The following is a 15,233-nucleotide window of genomic DNA, read 5'->3' as shown; positions in this document are numbered from 1 at the left end:
CCTCATTGGCCTCAACAGCACCTCTCAGGTGTTCACAAAATCAATGGTGGTGGTTGCTGTTCACCTCTGGAGGTTAGGGTTACAAATCTGCCCCTCCCTCAATGACTGGCTGTTGAAGGCAGGCTTACCAAAGTTAGGTGTAGACCACCTTTAGGCGATTGCAAACCGCCTTTCATTGTTGGGGATAACTATTAACAAGCCAAAGTCCTACATTGCTCTTTCACAGAGCCATCCATTAATTTGAGCTATTTTGCAGTTTCAAGCCTTGTCTTTGCTGAAGTGCATCCAGGATATTTGAGCTAAGATCTTGATGATTCAGCCTCTACCCTGGGTCAAAGTTATAGCAGCTCTGAGACTACTTGGCTTCTTAGGCTACTTCATCTTTCTTGTCAGCTGTGCACGGTGGCACATGCAGGCTCTGCAATGTTATCTGAAAAAACAGTGGGCCCTGCATCGACAAAATATGGCAGATCTTGGAGGAGACTGCTCACGATCTGCAGTGGTAGAAGCTCAAATGCAATTGGTCCAGCAGCAGGTGCCTTTCCCTTCCCTTACTCAGAAGTGACTGACACATCCCTACCGGGGCCTGGGTAGGTCATATAGTGGAGATGGGAATCAGAGGACTCTGGTCTCCTACAAAAGCCTGGCTCCACATCAATCTATTGGAGTTGAGGACCATTCACATAGCTCTGAAGGCCTTCCTACCATACATCAAGTGGAAGCTTGTGCAGATTCTCATGGACAACATCACTACCATGTTGTATTGTCACAAGCAGGACAGAGTTGGGTCCTGGGTCTTGTGCCAGGATGTTTTGCACCTCTGAGGTTGGTTGGAGCACCAAGACATTTATCTAATTGTGAACACCTGGCAGGGTCCCTGACTGCCAGAGCAGGCAGGCTGAGTAGGTAGCACAAGTGGAGTCTTCATTTCGAGGAGGCAGAGGGCATCTTCAGACTATGGGGAGAACCCTCGCTAGATCTTTTGGTCACATCCAAGAATGCAAATTGTTAAACGTTTTGTACATTATATTTTCTCTGTGATGACTAGTTAGGAGATGCATTCTGGATGGAATGAAACAGGAGAGAGACACCTACGCATTCCATCCTCTGCCTCTCCTGCCTCAAGTTCTGTGCAGATCAATAACAACCGAACACAAGTAATCCTAGTGGCTCTCAATTAAGCCAGGGGAGTGTAGTACCTGGAACATTTGGGCATGAGCGTATGTCCTCTGATCAGGAAACCGCTTTGTGAGGTTGTTTTGTCGCAGCACAGGGCAGTATCATCTACACCTACATGCATGGAGATTGAAAAGCAGCAACTGACTACCTGTGATCTCTCACTTGAAGTGGTGGATGCCATCCTTTACACCAAGTGAACTTCCACAAAGTCCTTCAATGCCAGGCACTGTGATAACTTTGTGGCCTAGTGTGGGGTTTGTAAGACTGATCACTTACAAGCGAACCTGTGAGACGTGCTTTTGTTTATTTTTATCTTTGAACAAAGACTTGGAGTGGGTGCAATTAAACATTGTGTTGGGCCTTTCTACATTTACTGGGTCAACTGTCCTTGTTTAAATCAACTATTGTGATGAGATTTCTCAGTGGGACCTTAAAAATGTCTTGACATTTCTCAAGTGTACGTCTTTCGGGCTGATGTATAGTTGCTCACTGCATCTCCTGACTCTGAAGACCCTCTTCTTCAATGTGAGTACATCAGCTCGTCATTTCAGTGAACTCCATGGGATGTATTACAGAAGGCGCCCTCAGGGTGAAACGGGCATTTGCGCCTGTTTTGCGTGCCCCGGGGCACTTTGGCATTACAGAGGGGGTTGCAGACGCTTGTGTGGCCCCTTCTGTAATATCGATAGCGCTGGTGCACATAAAGTGACAGCACTATCTTCAGGGGGCATTCCCTCATTTGCATGGGGGTGTGTCCAATGCAAATGATGGTATCTCTTTCCCTCTGCACCCGGGCTGAATTACAGACGCAGGTGCAGAGGCAAAGAAGCTCTCGGGAGGTGCACTGACAGTGCCCCACTTAAAAGGTGGCACACTATCAGCCTTCTGGAGAGGGAAAGGGGTACTATGGGCTCTCTAGACATCCCTTTGCAGGCGGGTGCAGTCATTGACTGCACCCGCCTGCAAGAGGATCTCTAACCCACCTTCAAAGTACAGTCAGGTGCCGCCTGTACTGTGAAATACAGAGCGGCTTTAAAGCAGCCGCTCCATTTTTCACATAAATGCGCTACCCAGAGGACAGCTTGGTTTCACGGGCTGTGCTGGGGGCAGCACATTCCATGAAATAGGGCCAACAATCCCTAATTGTGCCTGGCATATCTTAAAACAGGTGCATGGGGCACAAACAGGAAGGAGGAGAGGTTGTATCAACTGGGCTCGAAGGGCACCTTAAGATTTTACATTGATGGTGCCAAGGAACACCATATGAACAATCAGGTTTTTGTGGGGGTGAAAAAAGGGATGGCCATGTAGAAAAGGACCCTTTTGTGGTGGATGGTCCGCTACATGAAGTTCGGCTGTGTACTGGCCAAGAAGCAACCCCTAGAAGTTCTGACAGTGCATTCTACCAGAACTAAGGCTGCTACAACTGCATTGGCTCTTAGAGTACCTGTCCTTGACATCTACCAAGGCCACGTCTTGGGCCTCAATGCCTACCTTTACGCAGCAATACTGCCTTCACTGCCAGGTCTGGGGGAAGGCACTTTGCTTGCATTGCTTTGAAAGATTTTTGGTCTGAGTCCACTCCACAGCCCCTCCGCCTGGGGAGGTGCTGCTTTCCTATCTATTCTAACATAAGGAATTTTGTGCTTTGAAGGATCCATCAGAATAACAAGTAACTTACCTTTGACAATGCTCTTTCTAGTGGATACTTTATATAACTGCAGATTCCTCAATGCTCTCCCACCAGTGCTGTTCTGTGGAGTGGCTTACTTTTTAACATCTAAAAGGGTCCCAAGTTACAATTCAGCCCACTTGTACCAACAGTTGCTGATGCTCCCCATCTAAGGGAATGGAAAATAAAAACAATAAGACACTGATATCTGCACAAAAGGGTGGTGCTTAGGTGCGGCTCCTCTCTATCACTTCCAGGGTGGTACGGAGCCAACAATGAACCACATGGCCATATTTCTGCATGTGTGTATCCGGTTTTGGCTTCATTCTTTTGCTGCCTTTCTGTTGCCAGACCAGACCTGAAAAGTGGAAGTTTCCAGCATTTCGATACATTCGATTCAATAAATATTATTTGAGGTTTGATCATTCTACGGTTCGATCCTTCATTTTGAAATATGCGAAAATCAAATTTTTTATTTCAAGTGGAAAGTAGTTAGTTTTATTTCTAAAAGTCAAAGCAATACGCTAATCTTCAACTTAAGACTTTTTTTTGCTCCTAATGCATGCCTTCTTTTTGTCAGTGTTTCATTTGAGCCACCAATCGTCCATAGTAGATGCAGTTTGCTGCAGTTGACCTGCTCCCACAATTCAATCTATGGATTCCAACTTAATTTGTTAACCATCGATTTTTAAATTCCTTGACATTTACAGAAAATTTTAACAGTTTCAGTTTTCCTATTTCCTTTTTAAGTATATAAATGTTATACATATGCTAATATTATTTCATTTTCTAAACATTCAGTGACCCCCTGGGTAGGCTTGGTGGACTTCAGGTTAATAGCTGCTGCCATTCTGTACTTGGTTTTGTTTCTGCCCCTTTCAGAGCATCTAAAGCCTATACTCCTGTCAGAAATTCAACTCTTCTTACTGCTAAGAAAGAAAAATGCTTTAGTTGGAAATAGTGGTATGAATTAAATGCATAATGAAAAAGGCGGCGCTCTTCATAGTAGAAGGCCAAATCATAAGAGTGCTTCTCAACACAAAAATAATTTTCTGGTTGCTTATCTGATAATATCCCACCAAATGGTTTTGTTGATTGTTCATCTAATCGCCTTTTAGGACATAGTAGAGTCTTTCATTTAAAGATGGCAGTCCTTACAGTATCATAATGTAGCTGCTTGGTTGTAAACTAACTATAGTTCTTATCATTACTGCAGTTTGTCTTGATTGCAATTTCTCAGGTTATTGCTAGTTTGCACCCTTGGACATCATTCAAGTTATAAGAACATATTATATTTGAATGTTATTTATCCAAGAAAGAACTCTATAGCAATATTGCTGCATCCGTCGAATTGTAATCCATGTTTTCTAACAATTATGCTGTTCACATGTCTAGATTATCACAATTCAGGAGAACTGCTGAGACGAGTAAAACATCCAGTTCTAATGAAAGACCTGGAGATAGAGTCCTTCGAAGACGAAGAGGCTCCTCTGACGCCAACTCACCTGACTGCGCCATTGGAAGAACAGGAAACAGAGAAGTATCTTGTAAAGGTCCCTCATTGCGAGGCGTTGAAGTCTTCCCAGGCCCCCGTAATCACAGGAGGGTTAGCAGACTCTTCACTTGAATATGGTGAGTCCAGATCACTAGCATGTTGTTACCTGCTCTTTGTCCATGAATGTGCTATTCTGAGACTTCTAACCGTAGATTCCTCACCTTTTGAATACTCCCCAGGCATTAGAATCTTTATCAGTACACGTGCGCTGGCAGGTGGTGCTGGGGGCTCCGCGTCAATGCCGTTTTGGATATGATGTTTGTGGTTTTATATTTAGGCACCACTCAAGTGCACTGACATCCTTTCCTTTTTTCCCCATAAACTGGCGGAGATCCGGAGCAACAATCATTGTTGCAGGGATTCTGCACATACCCAGAACTATGCACAGGAAAACAGGACCTCGGTGTGTAGGGGCTGAGCCTTCCTACCGCCTCAGTACCCAAAATCCCAGAACCGACTAGCTATATTGTCACATTTGTTCTCCTACACAATCACAAAGCTACAAATGCTTAGACAACCCAGAACACAACACTCCCGACTCTCTCCGGAATCGCGGTAGCAAGACCTACCCTTTCGCTCACTCACTCGTACTTGTCTGCAAAAAGAATTGACAGAGTCACTGTTATAGTTCAAAATGTTTATTTTAACTAAAGTGCTCTTGTTGGAAGGAGCCTGGGGAGCAGGACTCGGGATCCCTTGTTCATACCAATATCCTGATAACGCAGGTACGGGACGAGGTTGGTCCCTTTAACAATCCAGGAAGCCGGCAGGAGAAGGAGTTAGGAGGCATGACGTCCACGCTGTGGACCCTATCCAGGGACGCTGGCGGATTAAAGCGGGAGGAGCTTGGCACAGTCTGAAGAACCGCGGAAGAGCTGAGAGAGGTGGCAGGAAGTGAGAAGACTCCGGATCAGCAACCCGCTGTGGACCACCCACCTGGCAGTGCACCGGAGGACGCCGCAACACCCAGTGAACCAGGAGAAAGCGTCGGCAGAGTCCGACACTGTGCTATGAGCCACAACTCTCCGGGGTATGGTGGCTGGAACAGGTACGTCCGCTTGTCCTGGGCTTCATGAAAACACCGGGAGGGAACAGGGACACACCAAAGACTCTTTTATAAAATCAAGGATGCCGCGGACCGGTGGCTTAAGCCTCTGGACACTACTCAAGAGGAAATAATGGAGAAGATTTACCTCAAGCAATATTTGGAGGCATTACCATATGGAACACAAAGGTGGCTACGCCAACATGCAGGACTGACACTGGAACATGCAGTATAAATGGCCACCTCATATGCTAGGGCCCAGAATAGAGGGACTACCAAAGAACCTGAAGAATCCAAGGCCCATCCAAACGGGGAAAAAACTAAAAAAACCTGCCAAAATGATTGAGTCTCTAAAACCGCACTCAGGATGTTCTGATGCTGTTCCTGCTGCTGGCCCTCAATGTTTTGAATGTGGGGAGTGGGGCCACATTACCAAATTTTGTAGGAAACTAAAAGAAAAAGCGGAAGAAGAACCAATGGATGTAAGCTACCTACCTCAGTCCATCCTATACGCACAGGAAACCAGTCCACTATATTACGTGTGAGTTTGAATGATCGTCCCATAACCCCCCTCCTAGACTCCGGTTGCAAACACTCAGTAATACGACACAAACTTGTGCCCCCCTCCTCTTTCCTGCCTGGGAAATACGTTAGCAGTAGATGTTTGCACGGAGACATTCAGGACTACCCCCTGGCCCGCATTAGACTCCAGAGCCAACAGGGTCTAGATGTTACTGCTGATGTCGGGGTCTTGCCCCACCTCCCTGAACCACTGATCATAGGTATAGACAATCCCTGGTTTCCTGATTTGATGTATGGGACTCTGAGACGTAGTACAGGCTTTCCCCTTCCCCAGAACAGTCTCCTGATTTCCGAACCTTTGGCCATAGACACCCACTTTAGGGCAGCCCAGCTTAACGACAGTAGTCTCAGCAACGCCTGGCAAAGCGCCAAGGATGCCCTTCTACTCCCAAAAAGGGTGTACCCTTGCTTTATTGAGAAGAAGGGACTTCTGTATCGGGTGGGCAAGTAAGACGAAGAACCACAATTGCTTGTCCACACGGCTTTCAGGGAATAGGCTCTGTTTTTTGCTCATGCACACCTCCTTGCAGGGCATTGTGGAGTGGAAAGAATGTCACAGTCCATACTCCGTAGTTTCTTCTGGCCAGGTGTCCACGCACAAGTGCCAAAGTACTGTCAGGAATGTACAATATGTCAGAAGAAGAACCCCTACATCCCACCAAAAGCTCCCTTAAACCCTCTCCCTATAATAGCCAAGCCTTTTGACAGAGTGGGTATGGACCTTATCGGGCCGCTCCCAAAGTCTAGCAGGGGTTATCAATATGTTCTCCTGATAGTTGATTATTCAACAAGATATCCCGAAGCCTTGCCCTTACACTCTGCTAACACCACTACCATAGCTCAGAGACTTATAGAGGTGTTCTCCAGGATGGGGTTTCCCCGGTGTGAGAAGTTGGCCTGGTATATGATGTTCACTAATTAAAGTGACCACCCTGTACCATGCCAAGCAACCCTTATGGTGTGGTTGTAAGTCAACCTTTTCACATTGGTGGCAGCGGTGGGATAGCTCGTGAACCTTCAGGGACCACGTGGCTGCAGAGACAAGCTACACCTCTTCACCTGTTTGCCCCCGACATCGCCTGGTACCTACCTGGTGCCACGCCGGTCACTGGCTAGTGACTGTGAACACTGTCCCCTCTGCTTACAGGTCTTCTACACTTCCGATCCATCCTTGGATCCACCGCATCTCTTCTGGACCGACCGCCTGCAGCATCTTTGTCGTCAGGCTCCATTGAACAGATAGACGAAACCCGACGCACTTCGAGCCCTATGCACCCGCTTCCTGTGGGTGAGGTAAAGCTGGCACTCCGGTGCACAAGTGTAGAGTAACATCTCTAATGTCTAGGTTTGAAGTCTTGACTTCATAGTCCAACCAGAAGACCCTTCTAGCAGTAACTTTTGAACATTTACGCACCCATTGAAAACCTATGGGCGCCCGCGTGTAACTTTCCTCACGGCACACGCGACCCGTGGACCTCCTGGTCACTAAGTAAAGTTAGATCCTTGTAGGCCCAGCGATTCTAGAGGCCTTAGGCCTTCTCCCTTTCCTGTTCGTGGTACTTATACCACTATTTTAGTATATGGTTTGAGCGGCCACCAGGGCCTATCCATATAAAGTGCAACTTTCGTATATTGTGATACTTTCTTGTTTAACGATTTGTGCTCCTGTGCTCTTAAAGAGTCTAGGGGATACTTTGAGTAATAAATACATATATATTTTGAATATATATCTGTGTGGTGTCCTTTCATTGGTATAAAAAGGGGTTACATATGGTAAAACCGCTTGCTTAACATGCCTAAACGAGTTTAGCCTCAAAGACTGCTTAGCCTACGCTACCACTAGGGCTGCTGGTCCGAAAAGGTTGACTTACAACCACACCATAAGGGTTGCTTGGCATGGTACAGGGTGGTCACTTTAATTAGTGAACATCATATACCAGGCCAACTTCTCACATTGGTGAGCAGCGGTTGGGATTTGAGCTTGCTGTTGTTTTATCTCTGTAATCTCTTTGTTACCAATTGAAAGATCATACAGGTACCTTTAGGTGCATATAAAACAAGTTAGTTATATACTTAAGTTCTACTGAACTTAGTTGTTGTAGAGCAAAGGGAGTAGCACACCCTGACTACAACTACTAGATAGGTTTAGTAGGAAAACCCAAGTGTAGGTAGTTGCAACACATCCACCCACACTTAAGAGCAATGGCTGGGGCAGAGGGGTCCAAGGTACCCAGCTCTGTCGAGAGTGACCCCCAGAGGGCACCATCCATCTTTGCTACCCTAAACCAGAATGAGCTCAGGCAGTTGGCTAATTCCAGGGGCCTTAAACAGCCCAGGAACCCTACCTCTGCTGAACTCAGAACTCTTGCAAACTGATGAAGATCAGAGAGCTCTCAAGAAAGCCTCCCAGTTAGGCCCCTCAGGGACTGGAACAGGAGGCCCTCCTTCTGAAGATGCTACTGAAGCACCCCTTCCTAACAGTCGCCCCTTAGGTGAGAATCAGACTACAGATGATGAGGATCAGCATAGGGACAAGGATGACAAGGGGAATGAGTCTGATAATAGTAGTGATTCTGATGGGAGAAATAGCCCAGTGCCAAGTGTTATACTTGGCCCAGCTAACTTAAGACTATTTGGGAATGACAATGGGTTCCCCCCATCGAGTTTCCCCAGTGGACTTAACCAGGGGTTTGGGAGACAGAGGAATCACTCAGGTGACTCTAATGCCTCTCATGCCTCTAGAGGCTCTCGGGGTCAGTCCAGAAGAAGGATGACCAGCCCTCAGAGGAGGGAGCATGAGGCCAGAATGCAGGAAGCTCAGCTGAGGATCAGGAAACCGGAGCTAGAAGTAACCCTGATGGAAGAGAAACTGAACAAGGCTAGGCAACCTAGAGAGAGTGGGTCTATACCCACTGGTGGCAGCATTGTCCCGAGGGACAAAGATAGGGTCTTTGATAATAGGAACCTGTCCAAGGTTGTGCCCCCCTACAAAAGTGGGGATGATATCCACAAGTGGATGACTGCTCTTGAGAGAGCCTGCAAAGTACAGTAGGTTCCTGAGGACCAGTGGGCAGCAATCCTATGGCTCTCCTTTGAAGGTAGAGGCAGAGATAGACTCCTCACTGTTAGAGAGGAGGATGTCAGAAACTACAGAGCCCTGAAGAGTGTCCTGGTTGATGGGTTAGGCTTAACCACTGAACAGTACAAGTTAATGTTCAGAGATACCCAGAAGGCACAGACTCAGGACTGGTCTGAATATATTGAATGTGCCATTAAGGTTTTGGAGGGTTGGTTGCTGGGAAGTAAGGTTTCAGATTATACAGGATTGTACAATTTGATGATGAGAGAACAGATTTTAAATAACTTTCAAAACCAGCAACTGCATCAACACTTGGTTGACTCGGATCTGACCTCTCCCCAAGAATTGGGTAAGAAGGTAGACAAATGGGTCAGAACCAGGGTTAAGCAAAAGAACCAGAACCAGGGCCAAGGGGGTGATCAGAAGAAAACAGACCAAAAGGGTAATGACCAGAAATCCAAAGACCAGGAGTCTTCAACAGGGCCCCAAACTAGTACTAATGAGGGTGGGTCCCAACAATCTAAAGGAAAGTAGAAAGAAGGTCCAAAGAAACCCTGGTGCAAGTCTTGCAAGAATACAACTCACTGGACTAGTGATTGTAAAAAGGGTGGAGCCCCCAACACTGTGGCCCCTAAGGCACCTGCTCCCAGTAGTACTGTTAGCAGTGTTGGTCCCCAGACAAAGGGTGTAGTGGGAATCACTATGGGAACTGAAGGAGATTCTGACCTAGACAGAACCCTTACACAGGCAGTCTTGATCTGTGATGGGGACATGGATTTGTCCCCGACTGTGAGCCCCAGTAATCTGGGCAAGTACAGACAGACTCCATTGATTAATACAAAAGTGGCTCAAGCCTACAGGGACACGTGCCAGTGTCACTATGGTGACACCAGGCTTTGTGGATCCTGGACAGTACATACCAGGTGAGAATTACCTGGTGACCAATGCCAGCAATACCACTACTTCCCATAGTGTGGCTATTGTTAACTTCTCATGGGGAGGGGTAACTGGCCTCAAAAGGGTTGTGGTTAGTGCAGACCTCCCAGTAGAATGTTTGTTGGGCAATGACCTAGAGAGCTCTCTATGGTCAGAAGTGGAGTACAGGACACATGCAGAGATGTTAGGTATATCATCACATGTCCTTGCTGTGACCAGGTCACAGGCCAAAAAGTGCCTTACTGAACCTCAGGTCTTGGATCCTGGAACAATGGACCAAGCACCTGCCAAGAAGAAGAACAGGAGGGTTAAGGCTGTGCCTTCCCCCCTGCCTCCAAATGATGATCAGTCTTCCCAGGAGGATGATCTTGAGAACCTTGAAGGAACTGTCCCTGAAGAGCTTGAACCTGACCAGGTTGAGTTTCTGGGGACAGGGGGACCTTCTAGGGCTGACTTGGGGCAGGCTCAGTTATCCTGGCCATCTCTTGAACCCCTCAGACAGCTGGCTGCTGCTGAGGCTGCTGGGAATGCTCAAGGTACCCATAAAGTGTATTGGGATGATGGGCTCCTTTATTCAGAGGCTAGAGACCCAAAACCTGGTGCAACCAGGAGGTTGGTTATACCGCTGCAAATTAGGGGCTTCCTTCTTACCTTGGCCCATGATATTCCTCTAGCAGGATACTTGGGCCAGAACAAGACTTGGGACAGGCTTGTCCCTCACTTTCACTGGCCTCACATGAATGAAGATACCAAGGAGTTTTGTCACTCCTGTGTAACCTGCCAAGCCAGTGGCAAATCAGGTGGCACAACAAAGGCCCCCCTAATACTACTACCTGTGGTGGGGGTTCCCTTTGAGAGAGTGGGGATTGATATTGTGGGTCCCATGGATCCCCCCACTGCATCTGTGCACAGATTTATACTGGTGGTAGTGGATCATGCCACCAGGTATCCAGAGGCAATTCCCCTTAGGACCACAACAGCTCCTGTTGTGGCCAGGGCCTTACTGGGAGTTTTCTCCAGAGTGGGGTTTCCTAAGGAGGTAGTTTCTGACAGAGGTACCAACTTCATGTCAGGATACTTGACAGCTATGTGGAAGGAATGTGGTGTCAACTACAAGTTCACCACTCCTTATCACCCACAATGCAATGGGCTTGTTGAGAGATTCAACAAGACCCTAAAGGGTATGATCAAAGGATTACCTGAAAAGCTCAGGCGAAGATGGGACATCCTTCTACCCTGCCTTCTGTTTGCTTACAGAGAGGTCCCACAAAAAGGAGTTGGCTACAGCCCCTTTGAATTGTTATTTGGGCACCCTGTAAGAGGCCCCCTATGTTTGGTGAGGGAAGGATGGGAGTTACCTCTCAAAAAGCCTAAGCAAGACATAGTGGACTATGTACTTGGTCTCCGCTCCAGGATGGCTGAGTACATGGAGAAGGCATCTAAAAACCTTGAGGCAAGCCAGGCCTTACAGAAAGCTTGGCATGACCAAAAGGCTGTCTTGGTTGAGTTTCAGCCAGGACAGAAGGTATGGGTGTTGGAGCCAGTGGCCCCAGCAGCACTCCAAGACAAATGGTCTGGACCCCATACAATCCTGGAAAAGAAGGCAGAGGTTACCTACTTGGTGGACCTAGGCACACCCAGGAGTCCCCACAGGGTACTCCATGTTAACAGGTTAAAAGCATATGTTGACAGGACAGACATGGGCTTGCTCATGGCTACAGATGAGGGACAGGAGGAGGAGAGTGACCCTCTCCCAGACCCGTTGTCTCAGAACCCTGAAGATGGCTCAGTTGAAGGAGTGACCCTGTGAGGCAACCTCACTGAGCATCAGCAAGTTGAATGTAGACAAGTTCTACAATCATTTCAGCATATGTTCTCACTGATACCTAGTCAAACTGACTGGTGTACCCATGTGGTGGACACCGGTGACAGTCTTCCTGTGAAGAACAAACTTTACAGGCAACCTGACCATGTCAGGGACTGTATAAAGACTGAGGTACACAAGATGCTGGAGTTGGGTGTCATTGAGCCCTCAGAGAGCCCCTGGGCTAGCCCAGTGGTTTTGGTCCCCAAACCTCACACCAAAGATGGCAAGAGAGAGATGAGGTTCTGTGTGGATTACAGAGGACTCAATGCTGTCACTAGGACAGACGCACATCCTATTCCAAGGGCAGATGAGCTCATAGATAAACTAGCTTCTGCTAAGTTTTTGAGCACATTTGACTTGACAGCTGGCTATTGGCAAATCAGGTTAGCTGAGGAGTCTAAGGCCAAAACAGCATTTTCAACCCCAGGAGGGCACTACCAATTTGTGGTGATGCCCTTTGGTCTGAAAAATGCACCTGCCACCTTCCAAAGGTTGGTGAATCAAGTCCTTACTGGGTTGGATGACTTTTGTGCTGCATATCTTGATGACATTGCTGTCTTTAGCTCCACCTGGGAGGATCACCTGATCCACCTGAAGAAGGTACTTGAGGCCCTGCAAAAGGCAGGCCTCACTATCAAGGCTACTAAGTGCCAGATAGGGCAGAGTAAGGTTGTGTACTTGGGCCACCTTGTAGGTGGAGGCCAAGTTCAACCACTGGAGAGTAAGATACAATCCATCAAGGACTGGTCTCCTCCCACCACCCAGACTCGGGTCTGAGCTTTCTTGGGCTTGACTGGGTACTACAGGAAGTTTGTTAAGAACTATGGGTCCATTGTGACTCCTCTTAATGATCTGGCATCCAAAAAGATGCCCAAAAAGGTTCAGTGGACAGTAAGCTGTCAAAAGGCATTTGATGACCTGAAGAAGGCCATGTGCTCTGCACCTATCCTGAAAAGTCATGACTACTCCAAAGAGTTTATTGTCCAAACAGATGCTTCTGAGTTGGGTGTGGGACCTGTGCTGTCACAACTTAATGTAGATGGTCAAGACCAACCCATTGCTTTTATTAGCAGAAGGTTGACCCCCAGAGAGAAGAATTGGTCAGCTATTGAGAGGGAGGCCTTTGCTGTGGTGTGGGCCCTGAAGAAGCTGAGGCCATACTTGTTTGGCACTCACTTCAAGATTCAGACCGACCATAAGCCCCTCTTGTGGCTAAATCAGATGAAGGGCGAAAACCCCAAACTGCTTAGGTGGTCCATTTCCCTACAGGGGATGGACTTTACAGTGGAGCACCGGCCAGGTACAGACCATGGGAATGCAGATGGTCTCTCCAGGTACTTCCACTTAGGACATGAAGACACGACTGGTCCAGGCTAGTTTAATGTCCCTGCGTTTGGGGGGTGGGTTGTGTAGGAGAGTAGGGTCTGCTATCCTATGGTCACCCCAAATTTTAGTTTTTTGCTTCACTGGTTTTTGACGTATTGAGGCTGTGGGCCTGCTAATCAGACCCCCAGCCTGCTGTTCTCTCTGCTAAATTGACACTATGCACTTTAGGTGCATAACCCATTGGAACTGGATCACCCTGTGAGCCCCTGTAGTAGTGTACCCTAGGTACCCAGGGCATTGGTGTATCTGAGGCCTACCAGGGGCTGAAGCATGTATTGTGCCACCCCTGGCCTGGCCTAGCAATTTGACACAACTGGCTGATCACTCAGCTGGGGTAAGTTGGTGTATCCACTTCTTACTTAGGTGTAGTATGCCTATACCTAACCTTAAATGGGACACATGTTAACCTATAAGTCACTCCTATGGCAGGCCTTAACAATCCTGAAGGCAGAGTGCTTGGTTTCATGTGAGATGGTGCTCTGGCATGAGCTGAGCCTGTCTGCAGTAGTCGGAACAACTTCCTTCTACCGTTTCCAGATATCTCCATACCATATACTCTTTAGTGCATTATAAACCTCGCAGTTAAATGCTATCTTTGGTTTGGCTTTATCAAAACATGTCGAGTAAGGTGTCATACGAATTGGAATACTAACCCCTCGCCAATTCTGGCGACGGGGTTAGCATTCCACCCTCCTAGAGGGACAAGACATGTACAGAACCTGAAACCCGGGTAAAATCAGACATAGCCTCAGCTCCACAAAATGGACGCTGCCACCACAGACACAAGTCTGCCCTCCTGCTGCTGGGAGTCCTTCCAGCTTGGGAGACGTGGACAAAGGGTTTCCTGCCAGGGGAGGTGCGAGCACCACCCCAGACAGGATTTTGTGTATTGGTCAGGTAGGGCTTGAAAGAAACCAGACATGTATGAGGCTCACAAGGAGCCTCGGTGCATATGCCAGTTCAATCCGGTCCTGGGGCACACCAGCCCCAGACCTGGGGCGAGCTGGACAAAGGATTGGGGGTGTAACCACCCCCCTTCCTGGTCCCACCCTTAGGGAGGGACCTAGCAGGTAGTCCGGCCCCTAGAATCCGCTTAAAGGTAGGAGCTGTGTCCGAAGACTTCAGACATCCTGGAATCAACTTAACTACAAGAAGAAGATGGGAACTTCGACGCTCTGCTGCACAGAGGACAGAAGGAAATCTCCCCTATGGTCAGGGAGTGACCATCTTGCTAACGCAAGCACCATCCAGCGAATCGAGGTCTGCTTTGCCGCCGCCTCTTGCCGGAGCCCGAGCCCAGAGACCGACAAGGACTGGACCTCCAGACCTCTCACCGCCCGATCCACAGTCCCTGCAAAGAAGAAACCCGTGGAGGCACCGAGACCCGTGGAGCCAGCCATCTTGAAAGACAGTCGACTAGCTGAAAGCGCGACAACAGAGGCTCCCTCCAAGTTGTGCTTTGGGTCCTGAGAAGCCCAACATCCGAGCAGCATCTGCATCAAAGGTAAGCCCTCCTGCATCTCCACGATCTGCGTGGGGCCCCTCTGCACTTCGCGACTCGACGCGCCTAACCGGTTACTGGTCCGTTGACTAGTGGCCATCTTGGCGACCATCTTGAAAAACTACGACGCTGGTCTGGTTGCTCCAGACTGGCCCCTGCTTCCCTCCAAAGGAGCAGCCCCTCTGACCTTGCTGGTCAGAGCTAACGGCTTTCTTCGATTCCTGCAACTCCTGCTTTTGCCAAGGCTTGTTTGCTTCTTCTGAGTCGCCGACACCGAGAGCCTGCGTGGGACAGCTCGTGAACCGACTCCTGGACGTCGTCTACCTTCAGGGATCACGTGGCTGCAGAGACAAGCTACACCTCTTCACCTGTTTGCACCTGACATCGCCTGGTACCTACCTTGTGCCACGCCGGTCACTGGCTAGTGACTG

General features: G+C 48.3%; 1 protein-coding gene across 1 annotated transcript in view; it reads left to right on the top strand.

Annotated features, from left to right (window-relative positions):
• The window catches only part of LOC146772771 (rho guanine nucleotide exchange factor 11-like), a 103,701-nt gene that overhangs the window by 18,398 nt on the left and 70,070 nt on the right, over positions 1–15,233 (top strand). Inside the window, exon 4 of the mRNA XM_085639872.1 lies at positions 4,247–4,483. The gene's annotated coding sequence lies outside the window, so the exon portion shown is untranslated. The remainder of the gene's footprint in view (positions 1–4,246; positions 4,484–15,233) is intronic.

The sequence above is a fragment of the Triturus cristatus genome, chromosome 12 (assembly GCF_964204655.1).
Source record: "Triturus cristatus chromosome 12, aTriCri1.1, whole genome shotgun sequence".
Lineage (NCBI taxonomy): Eukaryota > Metazoa > Chordata > Amphibia > Caudata > Salamandridae > Triturus > Triturus cristatus.
The sequence above is the reverse complement of the archived record's forward strand: the minus strand, read 5'-3'. Positions and strand labels throughout refer to the sequence as shown.